This window comes from Ahaetulla prasina, chromosome 3 (genome assembly GCF_028640845.1).
Source record: "Ahaetulla prasina isolate Xishuangbanna chromosome 3, ASM2864084v1, whole genome shotgun sequence".
Classification (NCBI taxonomy): domain Eukaryota; kingdom Metazoa; phylum Chordata; class Lepidosauria; order Squamata; family Colubridae; genus Ahaetulla; species Ahaetulla prasina.
Window position 1 is genome coordinate 208,556,066 of NC_080541.1, and position 20,409 is coordinate 208,576,474.

Consider the following 20,409-nt stretch of genomic DNA (forward strand, 5'->3'; position numbering starts at 1 on the left):
CCACCTTTGGTGGGAAGGTAACAGCGTTCCGTGCGCCTTTGGCGTTGAGTCATGCCGGCCACATGACCACGGAGACGTCTTTGGACAGCACTGGCTCTTCAGCTTTGAAACAGAGATGAGCACTGTCCCCTAGAGTCGGGAACGACTAGCACGTATGTGCGAGGGGAACCTTTACCTTTACCTAGTTTAATGAAAAGGCCTGGGGGTGACATGATAGCAATTTTCCAATATCTAAAGGGTTGTCACAAAGAAGAGGGGGGTCAACCAGTGCTGGTATTCAGCTGGTTCTATCTGGTTCAGGCAAAATAGTAGCGGCGGCTGTGGGAGGCTTCGCCCACCCGCCTGGACGGCATCACATCCCCTTTTTGACACTCTGTGCATGCGCAGAAGGTCCACTCAATTTGCGAACTGATAGTGAAGGTAAGTGTATACCACTCCTGGGGTCAACCCAGTGGTGGGATTCAAATAATTTAACAACTGGTTCCCTGCCCTAATGATTTCTTCCAACAACCAGTTCACCAAACTGCTTAGAAAGTTAACAACCAGTTTTCCCAAAGTGGTGCGAGCTGGCTGAATCCCACCACTGGGTCAACCTATTCTCCAAAACACTTGAAGGCAGGAAAAGAAGCAATGCATGGAAACTAGTCAAGGGGAGAAGCATCCTACAACTAAGGAGAAATTTCCTGATAGTTAGAACAATTAATCAGTAGAACATCTTTCCTCCAGAAGTGGTGACTGTTTCAACACTGCAAGTTTTTAAGAAGAGACTGGACAACCATTTGTCTGAGATGGTATGGGGCTTCCTGCCTGAGCAGAGGGTTGGACTAGAAGACCTCCAAGGTCCCTTCCAACTCTGTAATATCTCATGGAAATATCTTTGGAGGCTATGGCTGGTGGAAGTTATAGTGCAACACATCTGGAGGCTAGTAGGATAGAAAAGTCCACCTCAAGGGAGCAAAGCCTTGAGCATAATCCAATTAATGTTCCATTTTTGTAGGTTTCCTTTATTGCTCACAAGTGGTATCTCCCCTGACTTCCCTGGGACCTATTTCTGAACATCTGGATACCATTGGGAACTTTATAAGATGTTTCCTTGTTGAAAGGGAAGTAGTTGTGCTTGTGTCTGCAGCTTGCATAGATGAATAGAACAATAACTGAATCAAGAAATAAGAAGAGACAAATATCCCCCAAACACAGTAGGAAATATTTTCTTATCTAATGTAAAGAGCTTCTTTTTAACTAGATTTTTTTTTGTCCCGCCTTTATTATATTTTTATAGAGAACTCAAGGGAGCAATATACCCAGTGGTGTTTCCTATTGTCCCCGCAATACCAACCCCATGAGTTGAGTTGGGCTGAAAGAGGGTGATTGTTCAAAATCAGCCAGGTGGCCTAAGGTGGAACTAGAACTCACGGTCTCCTGGTTTCTAAGCCAGCACTTTAACTACTACAGCAAAATGGCCTTTCATCAGGAATAATTCCCTAGTTGTATCACAGGAAAGAGAGGCCACCTTCCTTTGTCTCTACCATCTTCTAGCTGGGCTGATATTCAAATATTTGTAATCCCTATATAATTGAGGGTGCCAGGGAGGGAAAAGCTGGTGTAGTTGTATGCACATTCTTTATGGGGGAAAAAATAACAAACCAAAACCCATTTGTAGATGCACATGATGCACCTTCTCTAGACCCAAGTACAATTCTTTCCAAACTGCACAGTGATGATAGGATGCCACCAGAGAGCTCTTGCCCCTATCTAGGTGTCCCTATCCTTCACCTGTAGAAGTGACTCAATAACACAGAATCACTGTTCCATCTTACATTCCACGTGGCCTCTGTCGAATTGTTCTTCTTCAGCCTTGGTTAGGGAATTACCAAAGGGAACAATGGGCCGTGGTGGCTCAGGCTGTAAGATAGCCTGTTATTAAAACACAGCAGCCTGCAATTACTGCAGGTTCTAGTCCCACCAGGCCCAAGGTTGACTCAGCCTTCCATCCTTTATAAGGTAGGTAAAATGAGGACCCAGATTGTTGTGGGGGCAATAAGTTGACTTTGTAAATATACAAATAGAATGAGACTATTGCCTTACATACTGTAAGCCGCCCTGAGTCTTCGGAGAAGGGCGGGATATAAATGTAAATAAAAAACAACAACAATCATACCTGAAAAATGCGTGCGGCAGAAACACCTGCCATCTGAGGAGGCGGTTAGTTGTCTCTTGCCATCCATGGCTGCTCTGTCTTGATTCTTTTCCAGCTAAAGGCTTTATGACATCAGAGACTTCAGCACTTGCATCCTTCCAAGTAGATGACATGGCAAATTCAGAGATGCACAGAGCAGGAGATGGGGGAGCGGGACAAAGGAAGGTAGTCTCTCTTTTCTGTGATACAATTAGAGAATTATTCCTGATGAAAGGCCATTTTGCTGTAGTAGTTAAAGTGCTGGCTTAGACACACAGGGGATGGAGGAGCAGGACACACTTGGGTGGGTAGGTTTTCATTCCGTTTCCGAACTTTGGGACTGAGGAAAGAACGTGGAAAGAAAACCTCCATCTACTCAGAAGAGAGAACTAACATGAAGGATTGGAAAAATGCCAGGATTTGCAGCATATCCCTCTTAAATAAACTTAATGAGGAAAACTTAGTTATAATAATCAACGAGAGCCAAATGCATTCAGTAGCTAGTATGAGGCTTCCTGCCTGTTGGAATGCAGGGTTCAGAATGGAGAATCTTGGCAAAAGAGCTGCCAAGGTTGAATCCTGTTGGAAAGCATTGCCACATTTCATTTCATTGCAGGTCATTTCATTGCAGGTCCTCCCCCTCCCCCCCAAAAATATCTACTTTTATCTTCCTTTGTTTTAATTTTAAACATAAAAGGTAAAGGTTCCCTTCGCACATACGTGCTAGTCGTTCCTGACTCTAGGGGGCGGTGCTCATCTCCGTTTCAAAGCCGAAGAGCCAGTGCTGTCCAAAGATGTCTCTGTGGTCATGTGGCCGGCATGACTAAATGCCAAAGATGCACAGAATGCTGTTACCTTCTCACCAAAGGTGGTCCCTATTTTTCTACTTGCATTTTTTACGTGCTGTCGAACTGCTAGGTTGGCAGAAGCTGGGGCAAGTAATGGGAGCTCACCCCGTTACACGGCAGCACTAGGGATTCGAACCGCTGAACTGCCGACCCTTTCGATCGACAAGGTCAGCGTCTTAGCCCCTGAGCCACCACGTCCCCTTAATTTTAAACATACCTAAGAATAAAACCAGGTGAAATATATGAGAAAATGTAAAGAGAGCTTTACAAGGGTCCTGTTCTTCCATAGCTCAAAAGATGAGTTGAAGATTATGAGTGAGGGCAGCTTTCTTAGCCTGGTGCTACTAGAGAGGTGGGACTACAACTTCCATATGTTCCATACTCATCTGAAGGATATCAGCCTAGGGAAGGCTGGTACAATGACAGCAGCGGTGGATTTCAGAGTATGTTACTACTGGTTCGCCGTGCGTGCCCAGTTCATGTGTGCCCCTACCTTCCGTGCATGTGCCTGTCCTTCCATGCATGTGCTTTGCTTGCGCACACGCCTTCCGCGCGTGCACCCGACCTAAAAAAATGTGCCTAAATAGGATGGCATAAAGCCAGGGTGAGCGGACAGGTAAGTAGGCCCACCTGCGATTTACACTACCAGTTCGGGTGAATCCATCCAAACTGGCTGAATGCCACCTCTGAATGACAGCCTTATGATTGTGAAGATTCACATATGGGTCATCCCTTGGAGCTTGCAAACTAATTTTGACCCAGCCATGTGATCTACTTTAAGATACTTTAGAGAACATTGAATTCCTTAGAACAATGGTAATTATCAGTGTAATAAATCAAATGATCAAAGTTTTTCCTCAGAAAAGGACTTTAGTTTAAGGAGCAATTAGCACGCTGGAGAAACTACTGAGCAGGAGTAGCATGTGTAAAGGGTATATTTTGCAATATCCTCTCCCCCTCCCTCTCACACATTACCAGAATATAAGAGATTAGACAGAAGTCTCTTTCAGTGATAAAGATTGCAACAGGGAGTTATAAAGTCTTTTTTTTTAATCAATAAACAAACAAAAGAAGCTCAAACTACTAACTTACATGCAGTAGAGCTGATGTTGTACTTGCAATGCAAAACTCCTTGTAAAATCAACCACAATATCCCTGTATATAAATGCCTGAATCGCCAGAGAACGAATCAATCAATCATCTCTGCTAAATTTTACATCCAAGTCTATCTTTGTCTCCTCTAAAATCAACTTATTATTGATTAACAAGTTATTATTTAAACCCTTGTCATGGTCAGATCATTTGCTCCTTCAGCTAGACTTTCGAACCGCTGCACCGCACCGCAGGGAGACGGAACCGGTTCGATGGTTCCGTCCCAGGCGCCTGATGGACCCAGAGAGGTTTCTGACGGAGCTTGGGCCGTTTCCGAGGGAATTAGCCCATGGCTCGGCTGAGGAACTGGTCGCCGCCTGGGAAGAGGCGGCGACTGGGGCTTTAGACCGTGTCGTGCCTTTGCGGCCTCTGACCCGGCGACGAACTCAACCAGTTCCTTGGTATAATGAGGAGCTGAGAGAGATGAAGCGCCGGAAAAGACGCCTAGAGAGCGCCTGGAGGTCCAGTCGCTCCGAACCCGACCGAACACTAGCGAGGTCGCATATTCAGACCTACCTAGTGGCGATCAGAGCGGCGAAACATAACTATTTTTCCGCTCTCATCGCATCGGCAGATAATCGCCCAGCCACCCTGTTTAAGGTGACCCGCTCCCTGCTTACGCAGGAGGCTCAGGAGGACCCCTTGCAGGGGCATGCTGAGGATTTTGTACAATATCTGTCTGATAAAATCACTCGGATTCGGGACGGACTGGACACTGATTGGATAGATCCGGGTGGGTTGGCGGGGACGAGTCTTGAGAGTTTTATCTGGGCTGAGTTCGATCTTGTGACTCCCGATGACATGGACAGATTGTTGGGTAGGCTGAATCCCACCACATGTTTATTGGACCCGTGTCCCTCCTGGATGGTACTGGCCACACGGGAGGTTACACGAGGCTGGCTCCTGGGAGTTACCAACGCTTCTTTGGTGGGGAGCATTTTCCCCACCGCCTTGAAAGAGGCGGTGATGAGGCCCCTCCTTAAGAAGTCCTCCCTGGACCCAGCTGTATTAGCGAACTACTGTCCAGTCTCCAACCTTCGTTTCTTGGCGAAGGTTGTTGAGAGTGTGGTGGCATATCAGCTTCCTCAGCACCTGGAGGAAACTGTTTATCTGGACCCGTTCCAGTCCGGTTTCAGACCCGGGTACAGCACCGAGACGGCTTTGGTCGCGTTGGTGGATGACCTCTGGAGGGCTCGGGACAGGGGATGTTCCTCTGTCCTTGTCCTGTTAGATCTCTCAGCGGCTTTTGATACCATCGACCATAGTATCCTGCTGCGGCGGTTGGAGGGATTGGGAGTGGGAGGCACCGTTTATTGGTGGTTCTCCTCCTATCTCTCTAACCATTCGCAGACGGTGTTGGCAGGGGGGCAGAGGTCGACCCCGAGGCACCTCACTTGTGGGGTGCTGCAGGGGTCCGTTCTCTCGCCTCTCCTGTTAAACATCCATATGAAGCCGCTGGGTGAGGTTATCCATGGTTTAGGGGTGGATTATCATTTGTACGCTGATGATATACAGCTGTACATTTCCACCCCGAACCACCCCAACGAAGCCGTCGAGGTGATGGGCCGGTGTCTTGAGGCCGTGCGAGTCTGGATGGGGAGGAACAGGCTCCAGCTCAACCCTTCCAAGACTGAGTGGCTGTGGGTTCCGGCGTCCCGGTACAGTCAGCTTATGCCATCGTTGACTGGGGGGGGGGGAATACTGACCCCCAGGGGAAGGGTGCGCAACTTAGGCGTTCTCCTGGATGATCGGCTGTTCTTAGAAGAACACTTGACAACCGTTGCCAGGGGAGCATTTTATCAGGTTCACCTGATTTGCCAGTTGCGCCCCTTCCTTGATCGGGACTCCTTACGCACGGTCACTCATGCCCTCGTCACTTCCCGCCTGGACTATTGCAATGCTCTCTACATGGGGCTCCCCTTGAAGAGCACCGGGGGGCTCCAGCTAGTCCAGAATGCGGCCGCGCAGGTGATAGAGGGGGCACCACGTTGCTCCCGTATAACACCCATCCTGCGCGGCCTGCACTGGCTGCCGGTAGCTTTCTGGGTGCAATTCAAGGTGCTGGTTATCACCTTTAAAGCGCTCCATGGCTTAGGACCGGGGTATTTGCGAGACCGCCTTCCGCCACTGATAGCCTCCCAACGACCTGTGCGCTCCCACAGACCGGGCCTCCCCAGGGTGCCGTCGACCAAACAATGTAGGTTGGCGGCCCCCAGGGGGAGGGCCTTCTCTGTGGCGGCACCAGCCCTATGGAACGAGTTACCTCCGGGGTTACGCCAACTCCCCGACCTTCGGGCCTTCAAGCGTGAACTAAAGACTTTATTATTTCACCGAGCGGGACTAGCCTAAGAATGTATTTTAGTGAAATTTTAATGGGTTTTTAATCGGTCTTCGACCGTTTTAGTGATTCGGCCACTAAATATTTGTTTTTAAATTGTTTTTTAAATAGTGTTTATTATATTTATATCATAGTGTTATGTGTATTTTAATATTGGCTGTACACCGCCCTGAGTCCTTCGGGAGATGGTGCGGTATAAAAATGTAATTATAAATAAATAAAATAAATAAACTGAAATCTTTCTCAGTCAGGCACCATTGTAGCCCATGCAGGTAAGAATTTGCAAACTGACATATAAGAAGGAAAGTTCCTGATTGAAGAAATTGGATGCCTTTCGAGATGTGCAATTATTTGTACTGCTTGATAATATTTATTCTTCAACCCAAGATTTATGTAACTAAACAAGAAGAATGCAAGAATGCAAAGTTTCTCAAGGCTACCCAGGATTATGTAGAATGCATGGATTATATCATATTATGTACACTGGTGAGTTTCACATTTTGTTACCACTGGTTCGCTGCACACATGCACCTTCCACACATGCACCTGGACTTTTGCGCATGTGCTTTGCTCATTCACCCCCTTTCTGTGTCTGCGCCCGGCCTCAAAAACGTGCCTAAATAGACAGCATAGCATCAGGGTGGGTGGGTGGGTGGGGCGGGCCCACCCGCGATCTCCGCTACCGGTTCGCATGAACAGGTACGAACTGGCTGAATGCCACCTCTGATTATGTAAGAACAATTTGTAATCCTTCCTTCTAGGTCTTGGATGAATATAGGCAAGGCTTCCATCTTCTGCAAACTTTATTTGTACTGAAAGGTCAGCCTGACATTAGTTCCAGAATTAACTTTAGAAATGCTCTTAGCTGAATCGACATTCACAACAGGGCAAAGTGAACTTTCCAGAATAACCTTCCCCAAGACAGAACAATGGAGGAATGAGTGTAACCCTAACCCTAACCCTAACCTTCAAATTATTCTTAAAAAGAAAGCTGAACTGAAAGAGGAGGAATAATTTAGCTGTGATTAACTGGATCTCCAAGAATCTCTGGGTTTTTCGGAGATCCAGTTAAAGTTATTCCTCCTCTTTCATCCAGTCTTTCCTTTAGTCTTCCCAGTTGAGGCAATTTACATAAAGCTCCACAGTTTTTATAAGTGCATCTTGTACTTCATGTAACTGCACAAGTCAAAAAAAGGGCTGTGAAAATATTTACAGACCTCTCGCATCCTGGACATAAACTGCTTCAAGTCCTACCCTCAAAATGACGCTATAGAGCACTGCATGCCAGAACAACAAGACACAAGGACAGTTTCTTCCCGAACGCCATCACTCTGCTAAACAAATAATTCTCTCAATACTGTCAAACTATTTACTAAGTCTTCACTACTATTAATCTTTTCATCATTCCCATCACCCATCTCCTTCCACTTAGGACTGTATGACTGTAACCTTGTAGCTAGTATCCTTAGATTTATATTGACTGTTTCCCTATGACTATCATTAAGTGTTGTACCTTATGATTCTTGACGAATGTATCTTTTATTTTATGTACACTGAGAGCGTATGCACCAAAACAAATTCTTTGTGTATCCAATCACACTTGGCCAATAAAGAATTCTATTCTATTCTGCTAGCTTTTCTTCCATTTTAGATTTTGTTTGGAGTTCAAGACATTTTAAGATTGAGAACCAATATCATCAAGAGAGATACAGGCCTAAATACATCCTCAGTCATGGAAGGTAACTATTCCTTCTTGAGTTGGAACTTGGAACGTTGTTTTTGTTGCAACGAGGTAAGGCTAATTGTCATTTTAGATGCTGTATCACACATAGAGATATAGTGTGATACAGAGGGATGCGGTGGCTCAGTGGCTAAGACACTGAACTTGTTGATCGAAAGGTTGGCAGTTCAGCGGTTTGAATCCCTAGTGCCACATAATGGGGTGAGCTCCCATTACTTGTCCCAGCTTCTGCAAACCTAGCAATTCGAAAGCACGTAAAAAATACAAGTAGAAAAATAGGGACCACCTTTGGAGGGAAGGTAACAGCACTCCGTGCGCCTTTGGCATTGAGTCATGCCGGCCACATGACCATGGAGACATCTTCAGACAGCACTGACTCTTCGGCTTTGAAATGGAGATGAGCACCGCCCCCTAGAGTTGGGAATGACTAGCACACATGTGCGAGGGGAACCTTTACTTTTACCTTATCACACTATTGAGTTATGTTGACCAACCTCAATTCTAATATTCTTTAATATATTGTATAATACTACTCATAGCCAGCAATCCCATTCCCATGATGTTGAATTTGATTTATTTTCCCTATACAAAGACTTTGCTTGGTCTCTGTTAATATATGTTATTTTCAACGCATGTATGCATAGAATCAAGATTGTTGTGAATTTTGTTCTGGTCTTTTACAGTATTAGCCATTCCACTCAGTTCTGAATTACCCGCGTTTTTGATTAACATTCCTCTCATGTTTCATTCAGTTCATTTACAACAATGGTGATGGGCTGTTAGGCACGGAATTAATGTTATATGGATCGAAATGCAGAAGATACTGCATTTATTTTATTTTTATTTATTTCAATCAATCCCATCTTTATTATTTTTACAAATAACTCAAGGTGGGATACATATCCAACACACCTTCCTCCCCTTATTTTCCACATGACAACAACCCTGTGAGGTGGCCCAAAACACCCAGAAGACTTACATGGCTAAGGTGGAACTAGAACTCACAGTCTCCTGTTTTCTAACCTGGTGCTTTAACCACTAGATCAAACTGGCTTTTATTCAGTTTAAAGAGGTATCGTTGGTAAGCCCCCTCTTGGTACTTTTTAAAAAAAATTATTTATTTATTTATTTATTGTTTCAATTTCTATACCACCCTTCTCCCAAAGGACTCAGGGCAATTTACAGCCAAAGTAAAGACAGTTAGTACAATTTTAAGACCAGTTTTTTAAAGCCTATTGTGGATGTACCTTATAGTTATATACTATGACCCATGTTTAAACTAGTTTGGTAATCAGTTTCCTGAAGAAAACTTTTTTAAGGATGGCGTGTCAAGCTAAAAGCCCCTAATGTCAAATGTCCTTTCCCAAGGAAACTAAAACTGTCAGCTTAGCTATCACACATTTAGAAGGCCATGAAATGCTGATAGACTGAGGAGGTTCCTGGGAGGCAAGCAAAGCATGGGAAAAGCAGAAAAAAGAAAATTCTCTAGAAAGAACTACTCCTGGAATAGCTGCCGTTTTGTTTTTGAAAACAACATTGTCTTTGTAGTCCTGTCCAATTAGAATAGAATAGAATAGAATAGAATAGAATAGAATAGAATAGAATAGAATAGAATTTTTATTGGCCAAGTGTGATTGGACACACAAGGAATTTGTCTTGGTGCATATGCTCTCAGTGTACATAAAAGAAAAGATACGTTCATCAAGGTACAACATTTACAACACAATTGATGGTCAATATATCAATATAAATCATAAGGATTGCCAGCAACAAAGTTACAGTCATACAGTCATGTGGAAAGAGATTGGTGATGGGAACTATGAGAAGATTAATAGTAGTGCAGATTTAGTAAATAGTTTGACAGTGTTGAGGGAATTATTTGTTTAGCAGAGTGATGGCCTTCGGGAAAAAACTGTTCTTGTGTCTAGTTGTTCTGTTGTGCAGTGCTCTACAGCGTCGTTTTGAGAGTAGGAGTTGAAACAGTTTATGTCCTGGATGTGAGGGATCTGTAAATATTTTTCACAGCCCTCTTCTTGATTCGTGCAGTATACAGGTCCTCAATGGAAGGCATGTTGGTAGCAATTATTTTTTCTGCAGTTTATATTTATACTACAGTTGTCTCTAAGCACATGATGTAATATTATATGCAATCAAATGCTTACTACTGTCTATATTCAATCAATTATCTGTGTTATCTGCTCACATGTATACAGAAATTTGTACAATTCTATACAGACGGACTTAATCTCCTCCTTAAATCTGTCTGATAAGCAAGCTTTAAATCAATGTGTTCTGGTCTCCAACTCAAATATACCGCTGGGAAAATTATCCAGCAATCAATCATGAGGCATTTCAAATACTTTGCTAGAAACCAGAACTATATCTGCAGTGTTCTGGAAATCTGTTAAGAAAGTTGCCCAATAGAAAAGTAAAATAAAAGAAATACCAAGCCATTCCTTTGTTTTAATTTATCACCGAGCCCTCCTCTTCACCTTTGAAAGTAGCCAGAAGAAATGTTTACACAGATGTATATTTAAAAAATGTACATTTTTCTACTGTTGTATGTACCAGTTCAAATTGTGAAGTATGCAAAGAACGTTGATAAAGTCAAGCATGATTGTCTACCACCCTCTACAATTTGTGCTAGAATGCAATTATGCATACTTAATGTGGTTGAGAAAAAAGGATGATATGATTACCCAGCCAATGGGAGGTATTTCTAATCTCTGTTTCTGCTGATTTTAAAGTACATTTTCTTATACTATCATAATGAAAATCAATAACCTCAATTTTCTGCTTACTTAGCACTAAATGGACTTAGGGGGCTCATACCATTACTGAAATCTGAGAATAGGTTAAAAAAAATTGTTTGACAAAATCTCATCCCCCTCCCCCCGGCCCCCAAGTGTATTTTCAGAATTAGCCTAAATTCTGTCTTCAGGAAGCCTATCGATATTCAGAATTAACCTAAATTCACTTTGGGAAGCCTATCAATATTCAAATCTTAACAGAACAAATTATATGTGGTTAGCAAGCTACATTTTTTCCCTCTGGTCTGACCTCAAAATCTGGTCTAGTTTAAAAAGATACAGGCACTTTCAATCTGGAAAGCAGGTGACTTTGAGAAAGCAAGCAGCTGGAACCTTTCAGCTGGCTTATCAGCAACCTGGCTTTTTAACCAAGGCACAAGTCTCTTCGATGACTTTGTAGAAAGGAGGTTACATAAAAAAAAAAAGTGAAGCAATGCCAAAATCTGGACTGGCAGGAATTGTCAACTGAGACTCTTGTGATTCATGCCATGTTAGTTTTGACGTCTTTCTTAACCGATGCTATAGTTTGCCAAACTTTTTGGAAGCTCAGCAAGTGACTGAATTCAACTGGAAGGATTCCCAAGAGGATAAATTAGGAATAAAGATAGTGAGGGTCAGGTGGGAAGAGGAGGATCTTCTCTCTATAGCTTCTGACACGTACTGAATAAGTACATAGCAAGCGATAAAACAGCTGATCCAGGGCTGTCATCTGCATTCTGGAAAAAGTCAAAGAATAGATTGGAATGGAACAGAATATGTGCTGTTCCCCTTAGGCCTTTAAATAAAGCAAGGTGACAGAGGTTACATTGCTGATGTGTGTGTGTGTGTGTGTGTGTGTGTGTGTGTGTGTGTGTGTGTGTGTAGGTCTTGGCAAAATCGGGTCTTTTCCCATGTAAGGTTGAGAGTATCTTGGCAATGTTTTGAGGAGGTCTCACTCATCATCTTCAAGCTGGTGCTTTCAGCTTCGTGCTTGTACGAAAGCACCAGCCTGAAGATGATGAGTGAGACCTCATCGAAACATCGCCAAGATACTCTCAACCTTACACGGGAAAAGACCTGAATTTGTCAAGACCTACATACCTATACCCGTGAAAACCTATGAAACACACACACACACACACACACACACACACACACACACACACTGCATAGGGCTGTAGTATCCATCACCTCACGCGTAAAAAACTCATTCCAGTTCATACAGATCATAAAGAAACAAAACTTACAGCCCAGCGATCTACTCGTGAGCTTCGATGTCATATCCCTCTTCACCCAAGTGCCAATCAAAGAAGCCTTAACAGCCATCCAAAACAAATATAACCCCCCCAAGTACATCCTAGATCTGACCAATCACTGCCTATCCAACACATACTACATTTATAATGGACAAAAATACAAACAAACAGAAGGAGCACCCATGGGATCACCCCTCTCACCTGTCATTGCAAACCTCTACATGGAACATTTTGAAACCCAAGCTCTAGAAAAATCTGACCACAAACCCAAACTCTGGCTCAGATACGTAGACAACACCTTCATAATCTGGCCACACAGGAAAGAAAAACTGGACAACTTCCTCATACACCTCAACAGCCTACACCCCAAAATACATCTCACCATGGAAACAGAAGCTAACAACCAACTTCCCTTCCTGGATGTCTTAGTCTACAGGAAATCCAATGGCTCCCTAGGACACACCATCTACCAGAAGAAAACACACACAAACCGCTATTTGCACGCACTCTCACATCACCACCCAGCAAAGATCAACTCCGTAGCCAAGACACTCATCTCCAGAACAAAATGCTTAGCTGACGAACAACACCTAAAAACTGAACTACACACTCTCACTAACATACTAACATCCAATGGATTCCAAAGAAATAAGATTACCAAACTAATCCGTAAAGAAACCCCCACTAAAATCCAAGACAGAGAACAAGAAAACGGCAAAGCCCTCCTCCCATATATAAAAGGTACCACAGACAGAATCAGCAAGATCCTCCACAAACACAACATCAAGACAGCATTCTGTACAAACCGAAAAATATCCACCATCCTAAGAAACCCCAAAGCCAAACTTGAGTTAGAAAATCAAGGAGTATATGAAATCCCATGCACCACCTGCAGCATACATCGGACAAACCAACAGAAGAATAAGTGCACGCATTGAAGAATATAAGAACTCAGTCAAAAAAGAGGAACCAACTTCTTCCCTGGTCCAACACCTTAAAGCCACAGGACATAAAATTGACTTTAAAAATACCAGAACTATCGCCAAAACTGAACACTTTAACAACAAAATAATCAGAGAAGCCATCGAGATAGAAAAACGCCCACACAGCATGAATAAACGAGATGATACCTCCCACCTACCAGCCATTTGGAAACCCGCCCTTATCGACAAATGAGTCCCTAGCATGAAGAATGATGCAAGACCCACACTCACAAGTGCCACACAGCATATCACCACCACACATCCACGCGGAAAGCAAACTCAAACCCACACCGATGATGAAGCATGACCACGGACCAGAAGCCAGACCGCAGCTGCATCATTAGCCATTTCAAACCCCTCCAATCCATACATGCAGCAGACTGACACCCATCATGAAGATGTAGCACGACCACGAATGCGAAGCCAAGCAACAGCAATTTATTTATTTATTTATTTATTTATTTATTTATTTATTTATTTATTTATTTATTTATTTATTTATTTATTTATTATTCGTATTTGTATACCGCCCTATCTCCCGAAGGACTCAGGGCGGTTCACAGGCAAATAAAAAACATATATATACAAATTAAGAAAACCATTAAGAAACTTATTCAAAAAGCCAAATTATTAAAAATAGTATAAATATTAAAACCAATTAAAACCCCTATAAAATTTAAAAACTAGTCCAGTCCTGCGCAGATAAATAGGTGTGTTTTAAGCTCGCGACGGAAGGTTCGGAGGTCTGGAAGTTGACGGAGTCCTGGGGGGAGTTCGTTCCAGAGGGTGGGAGCCCCCACAGAGAAGGCCCTTTCCCTGGGCGTCGCCAGACGACACTGCCTAGCTGACGGCACCCTGAGGAGTCCCTCTCTGTGAGAGCGCAATGCAATGCAGCTCACCAACTCAAATCCCCCTGCATCTCAGACCAACCTGAGCACAACCAAGCCCTCCCCCAAATAGAACACACCCCCAGCCAATCAGAGCACAGCCAACCCCACCATCCAATCATAGCACAGCGAAACCCCCAACCAATCAGAACACACCTCCACCCAATCAGAACACAGCCAAGCTCCCAACCAATCAGTTCAAACCCCCACTAGCAGTTAAAAGGAAGAAACAGCTGTGATCACACATTACTCCCAGAAGCATGAAGCTGAAGCCTGAAGATGATGAATGAGACTTTGTCAAAACGTCGCCAAGACACTTCCAATTTTATGTGAGAGAAAACCCGAATAACCAAAGACCTACATACAAACACCCGCGAAAATCTCAGAAAACACACACACACACACACACACACACACACACACACACACACACACATATATTACAATTCTAGCCTAACAGGCTGGGATTGCCATTCTGTGCGGATAATTGTGCTGTTGGGAAAGATAAACCAGTGATAAAACATATGATAAGTTAGTAATAACTGCTTGTCTTTGGAGATACGGCTGAACTTAGAGCTCCGGGGAAACATTTATGCTGGGAAATATATCCCTGAGATGTGACCGGATCTCATTTTGTCAATATTTAACTCAAACGAACACAGAAGATTGGCCTATGGAAGAGAAGGAGAGTGAGTATTAGCCAGTTTCTTTCCACCCATATCTGTGGGACACCACTGCACCCCTCGTGTTCAGATCTGCTTGTCACACTCATGTTGCAATTTGCACCAGGGATCAATCCTGGCAATAGGGGAACTCTACTTGGAAGAGAAGAACTGAGAATTAGAAGTGTGCCTGAACTGGCAGAGACAGCATGTCTTTCTCTGCAATCCCGCTAACTAGAAAGATGGAAGACTCACGAAAGTACCACTTTTCATGCTTCTTTCATACGGTTCACAATGTCATCCTTAAAAGCTTTGGAGGACTGGCACATCAATCAATAGCCTGTCAGCCCATGGCACATACAATGCAGGGGTCCCCAACCCCTGATCTGTGGAGGGGCACCAGTCTGCGGCATGCCAAAAACCGGCATGCTGGCAGTTCGATCCTCACCGGCTCGAGGTTGACTCAGTCTTCCATCCCGTTTTCTACCCCAACCACATTTCGCTGAATATTAAGAGTTCATGGCTGCCCCAAACTTAAAGTACTCCAATAAATTTACTGGCTTACTCTGTCCCCTTAAAGGACATAAATTCAAACACCAAATATTCCCTGTGTAAACAGATCTCTATTCCTTTGTTATCATGGTTTGTTTCCCTTAACCCCCTTCCGCATTTTCTGCCAGGGTATGTCAGGGTATGCCAGACTAATCTTATCGCATTCTTTGACAAAATGACAAAATTAGTAGACCAGAGGAATGCTGTCGATATAATTCACTTGGACTTCAGTAAAGCATTTGATAAAGTAGACCATAACCTACTAATAGATAAAGTAGAAAAATGTGGGTTAGACAATACCACCACCAGATGGATTCGTAACTGGCTGACCAACCGCACTCAACGTGTAGTCCTCAATGGAACTACATCCACATGGAGGGAAGTATGCAGTGGAGTACCCCAAGGCTCTGTTTTAGGCCCAGTACTCTTCAACATCTTCATCAATGACTTGGACGAGGCGATAGATGGGGAACTCATCAAATTTGCAGATGACACCAAGCTGGCAGGAATAGCCAACACTCCAGAAGATAGGCTCAAGTTACAGAAAGATGTTGACAGACTTGAACATTGGGCGCTATCTAACAAAATGAAATTCAACAGTGAAAAAAGTAAGGTTCTACATTTAGGCAAAAAAAACAAAATGCACAGGTACCGTATATGTGGTACCTTGCTCAATAGTAGTACCTGTGAGAGGGATCTTGAAGTCCTAGTGGATAATCATTTAGGTATGAGCCAGCAGTGTGCACAGCTGCTAAAAAAGCCAACACAGTTCTGGGCTGCATAAACAGAGGGATAGAATCAAGATCACGTGAAGTGTTAGTGCCACTTTATAATGCCTTGGTAAGGCCACACTTGGAATATTGCATCCAGTTTTGGTCGCCACGATGTAAAAAAGATGTTGAGACTCTAGAAAGAGTGCAGAGAAGAGCAACAAAGATGATTAGGGGACTGGAGGATAAAACATATGAAGAACTGTGTGTGTCTAGTTTAATAAAAAGAAGGACTAGGGGAGACATGATAGCTGTGTTCCAATATCTCAGGGGTTGCCACAAAGAAGAGGGAGTCGGGCTGTTCTCCAAAGCACCTGAGGGTAGAACAAGAAGCAATGGGTGGAAACTGATCAAAGAAAGAAGCAACTTAGAACTATAGAGAAATTTCCTGACAATTAGAACAATTAATAAGTGGAACGACTTGCCTGCAGAAGTTGTGAATGCTCCAACACTGGAAATTTTCAAGAAAATGTTGGATAACCATCTGACTGAGATGGTGTAGGGTTTCCTGCCTGGGCAGGGGGTTGGACTAGAAGGCCTCCAAGGTCCCTTCCAACTCTGTTGTTATATTATATTATATTATATTATATTATATTATATTATATTATATTATATTATATTATATTATATTATATTATATTATATTATATTATGTTGGCTGGTAAGTGTTCAGTGTGTAACAGTCCATCTTCTTGCATTTCCCCTTCTCCCTACTTTGAAAGGGCTTGAAGAAAAGGCTTTGGATTCCTAAGACCTCTCTCTTTGTCATTCATACACACACACACACACAAAATACACATAGGCTGAAAGAACTATCACTCCATCTCTCTGCAAGGTCATTTAACCCAACTCTCTTGAGCCATATAGTTCATTGAACTCAGTGCCCCAAGCACCGGTTGAGTATATTCCCCCTTGTGCACTGATGTTAAAGATTAAGTGCAAGGCTGCCAAAGAGACTCTTTGGATAAACTCCCTGACTTGTGTCTTCCTGGTTCTTTTTGTTTTCTTCCTGGTTATGATTCTCCCTCTTGGAATGGCTTTAAAGTGCAGAGGGTATATCATAACCAAGGAAAATTATTGCCCAATGCTTATCTCATTAGGTGGCTTAGCCTCCAGTTAGAAGCTATAAGAAGTACTTGCTAGGATACAATTTATTTTCTCTAGTGAATATACTTCTACAGAATAATATAATTTCAAATAATAGTTTCCAGTACCTCCAATTTCGGACTGTTGTTGGTAGGAGGTTGTTAGGAGCTGTAGTTTGGAGGTCTTAGGCATTGGTGGGTTTCAATTTTTTTACTACCGGTTCTGTGGGTGTGGCTTGGTGGGCGTGGCATGGCTTGGTGGGCGTGGCAGGGGAAGGATACTGTAAAATCTCCATTCCCTCCCCAATCCAGGGGAAGGTTACTGCAAAATCCCCATTTCCTTCCGATCAGCTGGGACTTGGGAGGGACAGAATAGATGGGGGCGGGGCCAGTCAGAATTTTTACTACCGGTTCTCTGAAGTACTCAAAATGTCCGCTACCGGTTCTCCAGAACGGGTCAGAACCTGCTGAAACCCACCTCTGGTCATAGATTCCCCATCTCTCTTTATCTCATAGGGAGTAACCCTGTGGAAAAACTGGGACAAACTCTTAATTACTGTTGGGAGAGTAGACATGACAGTTTGCACGACACACCAAAAAATACACATACTAGACATCTTTTTTGTTATTAGGTTTGAATGGAATCTGAATTCAAAGGACAAATTGTGATACCTGGACATACCCGCAACTCATGTAGGGACCACCTCAAACCAAACACATCTTTTTACAGAATGTTTCCAAAGGGTATAATATTTGAACTGACATTCCAGGATTATTTTTAGTGGGGGAAAAGAAATGAACGAAACCAACTTTGAATTAAAGCTATACTGGGGCTTTTAAAGTAGTAAAATAGCTTTTATGGCATCCCAATTAAGAAGTTTATATGGAGAGGAGAGGAAAAGAAAGAAAGAAAGAAAGGGAGGGAGGGAGGGAGGGAAGAGGAAGGAAAGAGAGCTAGAGAGAAAGAAAGAAAGGAGAAAGAAGGAAAGAGAGAGAGAAAGACAGAGAAAGAAAGAAGGAGAGAGAAAGACAGAGAGAAAGAAAAAGAAAGAAAGAAAGGGAGGGAGGGAGGGAGGGAAGAGGAAGGAAAGAGAGCTAGAGAGAAAGAAAGAAAGGAGAAAGAAGGAAAGAGAGAGAGAAAGACAGAGAAAGAAAGAAGGAGAGAGAAAGACAGAGAGAAAGAAAAAGAAAGAAAGAAAGAAAGAAAGGAGAGAGACAGAAAAAGAAAGAAAGAAAGAAAGAAAGAAAGAAAAAAAAAGAAAGAAAGAAAGAAAGAAAACCATTTAGCTTCAGAGTGATAAACTGTTTCCTTGTATAGGCCACTGAGTTCAGTGAGTTCATCTGATCCTCCAAGGACACAGCTTTCACTTTTAAATGGCAGGGAAGAAAAATAAACCAAACAAGACTCAGCAATATATTGCATACCTATTGCAAATCCTCTCTGTGCATATGGAAGAATTTCACAGCTGTCCTTGCCAACATCCACCACCTGGCAGAGAAACAACAACAAAAAAAAATGATCTAGATATAGTAATGCTTATTCATCTCTAAAAATTGCTGGAGCTCTGGCAGGAAAACCTCCCCTACAGAATCCCTTTCTGAGAAGAGGAGGCAGTCAAAAGCCCCGAAGCTGGGGAATCTGAAGAAACACTTTAAGGAGCTTAAATATATATATATATATATGAGGGATCCCAGCCCATCTGGAAGGATCCAGGTTAAAGATGGTTGAGCCAAGGCTAGCGTGAGAAAGACATTTGGGTTCCTGAGTTGAACACGTAAACTCCTTACGGAGGAGATGGCTCTCAGGCTTCAAGTCAATCTCAACTCAGTGACTTTGTGTCCAGGGACCTTCCTTGGTACAGACCTGGTCTGCCCCAGCTTTGTTCTGGAAAAGCCGAGAATGACTGGAAAAATGCCACTACCCTGGATATAACAGATTGGATTCAAGACATCCCAAAGGTATTTTTTTCAAGAGGCAACTGGGCGTTCTCGTTTTTCTTTGAAGATGTTTTGCTTCTCATTATTCAACAGAGCTGAAGAAGCTTCTTGGATGAGAAGCGAAACGTCTTCAAAGAAAAACAAGAAAGCCCAGTTGCTTCTTGAAAAAGCACCTTTGGGACAACTATGACCAGGATTGACTGAGAATCTCCACAGACACTGGATTCAAGAAATGTGTAACTTCCTCATTTCTGAAAAGGCTATTTGTTTTCTATCAATCAAAAAGTGATACATCATCTTTTCCCTTTGGCATAGATTAGTTAAGAAGAACGTTTATTATGTGCAACCTAACGCACTGTTGTTATAGGAAAAATGTGACCTATTTAGGTAGTTCATATGAATTTAGTAGTTAAATATTTAGACATTTTCCTTTTTGGCATATTTTCTTTTTGTTTTGGTATAATAATTAAAACTAATTAATTTGTTGGGGGGGTTCCTTATATTAACTTCTTTGCTTCCCTATATTGTTTTATTTTTTTAAAAATATAATAAAACTATATACAAGTGTATATAGGTAAAGGAATCCTGGCAGATTTTACTCCACTAGTCGTTGCTGGCATGGTGGTCATCTCATCTGTTTCAAGGGCCACTGAGCTAGCACAGTCTGAAGACATTTCTGCGGTTATGTAGCCAGCATGACATCATGAAGTGCTGCTACCTTCCCACCAAAGTGGTACTTATTAATCTACTCGCAATTCCGTGCTTGCGAACTGCTAGGTTGGTAGGAGCTGACGTGAGGATGGGAACTCACCCTATTGGCTGGCATTCGGATCTTGAACCCAATCTGTCACCTTTCCAGCTGACAAGTCTAGCGTCTTAACAGTTGAGTCACCATACCACCCATACTTTGCAATATTAAAAAAAAAATGTTCTAGCCTATAACCACGGGATTTTCTGAAACTGTCCCATTCGAGTACTAATTAGGTTTATTCTTCTTACGTCAGTCAAAGTTGGTTAAAAGTTGCCACCTGCTGGGATGATGCCTAGAGGGTCCTTCTTAAACTGTAGTCAAAATGGCAATACATACAGCTCTTACAAAACTACTAACATTGTCCTTCATTCTCTTTAAGGACAGCTACTTGGACTTCCTCTTGAGTTCTCTTATATAACAACACTCATATAGAACAAATTTATGTACAATATAATTGTACTCATTCAACAGATGTCATGTT

General features: G+C 42.8%; 1 protein-coding gene across 1 annotated transcript in view; it reads right to left on the bottom strand.

The window, feature by feature from the left end:
• LOC131195709 (1,25-dihydroxyvitamin D(3) 24-hydroxylase, mitochondrial) overlaps window positions 1–20,409 on the bottom strand; it is a 54,628-nt gene that overhangs the window by 30,764 nt on the left and 3,455 nt on the right. The window contains exon 2 of the mRNA XM_058177845.1: window positions 18,665–18,728. The gene's annotated coding sequence lies outside the window, so the exon portion shown is untranslated. The remainder of the gene's footprint in view (window positions 1–18,664; window positions 18,729–20,409) is intronic.